Genomic DNA, 5,499 nt, shown 5'->3' with positions numbered 1-5,499 from the left:
TTTATATGTATGTGTCATTACCGGGGGAAAAACAATATTAATGTGGTATCCTTAATTGGACACTCTGTACCAGAAAAGGTCTGTAGAGCAGCGTCAAGTGGAACCATGACACTTCATGACCTTGAATCCGTAGTTCATTCTTGCCACCTAAAAATCACATTAGCTTTTTCTTTTTGTGGCAGTCACGTTGCTCCGCTAAGACATGTTCATTTTTTGATCAGCTTGTGAGCAACTACATCTATTGATCCACTTACTGTAGGTGAAATATTCAGAGCAGTTTGAATCCCAAGTTGCCATTCCACCTTCTGGCTCCCCAGTGTCTTCAGTAGAGGGTGTTCCAAAATTCTTTTTGACTCTTTCTCCATACAGTGGACCCTCGACTTACAGATGGCTCCACTTACAGACTTTTCGACTTACAGACTTCTCTGGCCGTAAAATTTAGGTTTGACTTGCAGCTGGAGAATCAACCTACAGACCAGAAAATAACCAAAATGGAACAAAACCAGCCAGTTATGGGATTAATCAGTTTTCAATGCATTGTAGGTCAATGGAGCCTTGACCTACAGACTTCTCGACCTGCAGCCACTGTTCTAATACGGATTAATTCCGTACGTTGAGGGTCCACTGTATCTGTTAATTCAACTTTCTCGTCAGCCGTGTGGTGTCGTTGATAGAGTGACATGCTAGGACTCAGGAGGCCTCGGTTCCAATCACCACTCAGCCATGGAAGATTACTGGGTGTGTGCAACTCTTAAATCCATTCCTTAAATATCTCTTACCCTGAAAGCCCTATTAGGGTCACTATAAGTTGATTCCAACCTGACAGCACATAACAACAACAACAAGGATCTTACAGCCCAGAGCCTGTTTTTCAGGCATGTCCTTGTCTCTTTAAGGTGCTACAAACTAGTTCTTGCTCTCGTTGTTGTGGGTTTGATGGTTGTTGTGGGTTTTCCAAGCTGTTTGGCCATGTTCTGGAGGTTTTTCTTCCGAACGTTTCGCCCGTCTCTGTGGCCGGCATCTTCAGAGGACAGGAGTCAGACCTTGTGGGTTACTTTGACTTAAGCCCACCTGGTGTCTTCCAAGCCCTCAGCACAGGTATGGCCAATTGTATGAACCCAAATGCATTTGGATGATTGAAAAAGAAAAGGCAGAGATGGGCAAAACATGGACCAAAACTCCTGCATGAAGTGTTTTCCTCAGCCAGTTGACAGATGTACAAACATTCTTGGGTAGAAAGGGGGGGGGGATACATCATTGTAAACTAGACAGCCAAATGACCATGAAAAGCATGAGATCCAGTGCAAAGTTCCAGCATACACAAGAGAAGTGCCAGAACGACCCTTAATAATAACATTAATTAGTGATAGCATTCTTGCTCCCTCTTGAATAATCACAGCTGTATTTCTCCAGTTCACTAGGGAAAGCGGCCAGGCCTGCTACTCACGCAATTGTTTTTCCACAGGAGATCTGTCTGCCCTGAAGGCGGAAACTTGGAAAAGAAGGCTTGAGGCTGCCCAGGACACACATACACCCCATCAGTGGTAGTGGCAGCAGCCATCACCACAAGCCCCACAAAAATTATAGCAGCGGCCCTCTTCCTTCCCTGTCACTTCGTCAAAGGCTCTGTGGTTAAGGGATGATGCTTCAGCAGCTTCTTTCACCACAGAGAGCTGCAAGAAGCCATTTTGCAGCAGTGGACAAATTCTGGCTCTGCAAATTTTGGGCTACAAGACCCACAATTTCTCATTTCTCAGTCTGTTGGCTTAGGCCAAAGAGAGTATGCTGTAGTGAAGTCTGGAGGGTCTTAGGTTGCCCCCCCCCACGCTATTTATAGCTGCCATCATCACCAAACTTTGATGGGTAGCTGCCCAATTGAGTCATGTGAAATGCAGTGCTAAAGGAGAGCCGTGTGGATACCCTGGGCTGCCAGAATTAGGTGGATCCTAGATCAAATCATGGCTGAACTATCTTATCTCTGGAGGCAAAAACTGCTGAAACGGGCTACTCTACTTTGAGTATCAGAAGGCAGGATTTATCTGGAAAAGACAATGCGGGGAAAAGTGGGAGGCAGCAGGAAAAGAGGAAGACCCAATGCAAGATGGCCTGACTTCCTAAAGGAAACCATAGGCTTGAGTCTACAAGAGCGGAGCAGGGCAGATGAGGACAGAACATTTTGGAGATCACTTATAAGGTCGGCATACGTTGGAAGGCGACTTGATAACACATAACAACAACAGCACAACTGCCAAATTCCAGTGCAATGCAGCTCCCAATGGGTTTGGAGTGTATCCAGTGTTTCCCACCCACCCCAGAAGTTGCTTATCCATTTGCAGATGATGCTGTGGCTCCACCAATAAATATTTTTAATCTTCCTCCTCCCCAGGATGTTTACAACATACAACTGCATTTTTCCATTGTTTGACTCAATTCAGCTACTGATTCCTGTATTTATTTTTATCAAGATATAGGGAAATAGGATGAAGCAGCTTAAAAGCACAGAGAAATGTTGCCAAAATGTGGTTTTCTTTTTGAGGGCCTCCAAGCGATGTATGCATGAGAAAACTAGAACACACCTCAGGAAATATGTTTCCCACATCCATACTTGCATGATCTCAAGATATATAATGGATAATAAGAGAATATAAGGAACTTAAGCCTGTTTGACATATTTTATTCTCCCCTTCTAAGGATATGTTGGCCAAAGACTCGACCTAGCCATTGTCCTGCCTAGTGCATGGATACCAGTGTATATATCTATATGTTGTTGTTGTTTAGTTGTGTCCGACTCTTTGTGAACCAATGGACTAGAGCATGCCAGGCCCTCCTGTCCTCCACTGCCTCCAAGAGTTGGGTCAAATTCATGTTGGTGGCTTCAATGACACTGTCCAGCCATCTTGTCCTCTGTCGTCCCCTTCTCCTCTTGCCTTCACACTTTCCCAACATCAGTGTCTTTTCCAGGGAGTCTTCTCTTCTCATGAGATGGCCAAAGTATTGGAGCCTCAGCTTCAGGATCTGTCCTTCCAGTAAGCACTCAGGGTTGATTTCCTTCAGAATCAAATATATTATATAACTGAGCATAAAAAGAGAGAAAGACTAAGAGAGAGATGAATATTTATAATAACCAAGTTATTCTGGCACCAGAGCGAGAAAATGCCAGATTCAGCTGCAACACCAATGTCAACAACAATGACACACAGTCCAGCTTTTTAAAATCAGTTCTAGCTTCACCTTGTAGTAGAAAAAGCTGGGCCTGGCCATTTTGACCTGCAGCTTTACTTCCAAAGTTACTGTCTAGCTGAGGAGAAAACAACGGAGGAAAGGGGAGAAGAATAATTCAGTGGAAGTGGACGGCCTTTTCCCCTCTGGGAATCCAACAAGTGTAGGTTGACCAGATGAAAAAGAGGAGAATGTTCCTGTACCTTGAACTGTTGCAAAGAGAAAGGAATTGCAGAAGGTGCAGCTTGCATTAAAAGCTGCACCTGCTGAAATTTCCTTTCCTGCAAGCATTAAAGGTAGAGAAACCCAGTTTATTTCTCATCCAGCTACCCCAGAGTTTGAAAAAGTTAGGTATGTCTATTTTTTTGGACTATAAACCCCCCAAATACCCGAGACAGTATGGGGATTTTAGTAAAAGCAAGCAATTGTGCCCTTGAAGCTCTGCACAAAATTTTCCTCTCACCCTGGGTGATTGTACCACAGAAGTGACTCCTCACGGCCACGTTTACTACATGTTCAGCTTTCTTCTAACTGCAGGACCGAGCCGAGGGCAGGGAGGGTTTACCATATCCAGGAAACCAGTGAAATCTATTAGATGGAAAGACAGAAGCAAACAACCCCACCTGCTAATTCTCCTCTCCAAGATGTCCTTCCCACGCTTGGATTAGCATTATAAACGAAACATAGGCTTGGAGTGCCGGATGCCATTGTGACATGTACTTCCATTTTGCCTGAATGGCTCAAACAGAAAATAAAGCATTTGCAATTAATTAGATTTATGTCAAAGTAGCACAAACAGCTTGTCCGTGATCTCACAAGATCATTCAGTCTTCATTCAATCGTTTGTGAGATCCAGCTGTGCAGTTCTAAGATGATGATGATGTACATTAGGCACACCCTCACACAGGGACAAAAGGATATTAAAGACAGATCCACTGATTGGTTTCTTCAGCCCTTGCTCATTTCAAATCATGGCCATTTTAAAAGGTAGAAACTGAGTCATCTGAATTGTAACTGATCAACAAAATCCATGTTGTGCTCTCAGTGTTTCAGCCCAAGGCTAAATAAACACTGAATCAGAAGAAAACAGGTGACCCTTTTAAAAAGTGCTTTCAATTTTCGCACACTTGAGAATCATTGCCCTTGACATGATGTCACTGCTTGTTTCATCAGGACATTAGGCCAAGCCTGTATACTGTCAGATCAGTACAGTGAGGTGTTCTGTGTTTTAGCAGCTGTCCTGGCTTGCCCTCGCGTTTCTGGAAGCTTTCTCTTTGAAACTGAAATTTTCCATGCTTCAGGGAGGGGTGCAGCGTTAGTTTTGAGGGCGGAGTTCATTGGGTGAGCAAAGATGTACTTAACGTCTTTTAGATGGATGGTGCATTAATAAGCTTTTTAACTACAGTTTTGAGTGTGGACAGCAGTGTAAACATTGAAGCGAAAATAGTATTTGATCAAGATGCAATGGAAACCTTGAAGCTAGTAGCCAGCCTGGTGGGTCTGGCGTGGCGCTAGAAGGAGACAAAAACCTGTTTTCTAGTGTTTGCTCCTCAGAGACTGGCACTCGACAAAGAAATCTGCTTTATGCTATTAAAAACAAGTTCACTGTGCTAGTCCATAAGCAAAATCCCAACATGCAAAAATCAACCCAAAATGCCTATAACTGGGAACACGTGAGCAGGGGTGGGTGAAAGTGGCTGAAACCTAGCCTGGTGAAGTGATCGGGAGATCTCAAAAGCCTGTTCCTCATCGTGTGCATGCTTTTTGGTCCTAATAACAGCATTGCCTGATGGTGGACTAAAGGAATTCGATTTGTTTTCTGGCCAAAAAGGCGCATCCCGCCTCAAATAAAGAATCACTGTAAACACAGAGGCAGGCGTGGCATCCATGAAAGTGCAGGTAGGCTGGGTGAACAGCACCTTCTCTGAAGAAAGCTGGTGAATTGAAAGTGAAACAAAATTTGGAAATCCAAGCCATACCACAGAGAGAGAGAGAGAGGTGTGCACACACAGCAGGATTCAGCTTCCCAAAGGCAGCCTCCATATCTCCTTTTTGTCCTTCTTAAAAAACCAACAACCCCTCCCCCCCCCGGCTACCTCACAAGCATAAGAGGGTTCAGCTTGGAACCGAGACAGTATCTGACTTGCCTGAATTATGAAGCAGCTCTCTTATTAAGCCATTTCACAATATTGTCAGATTGAAAGCGGAAGGCTTCCTTGGGTCTGTTCCAGCAGTCACACACACACACTGGAGACGAACCAAAGTGGAGTGATTCTGCCC

This window comes from Pogona vitticeps, chromosome 5 (assembly GCF_051106095.1).
Source record: "Pogona vitticeps strain Pit_001003342236 chromosome 5, PviZW2.1, whole genome shotgun sequence".
Classification (NCBI taxonomy): Eukaryota; Metazoa; Chordata; class Lepidosauria; order Squamata; family Agamidae; genus Pogona; species Pogona vitticeps.
This window is presented reverse-complemented; position numbering follows the sequence as displayed.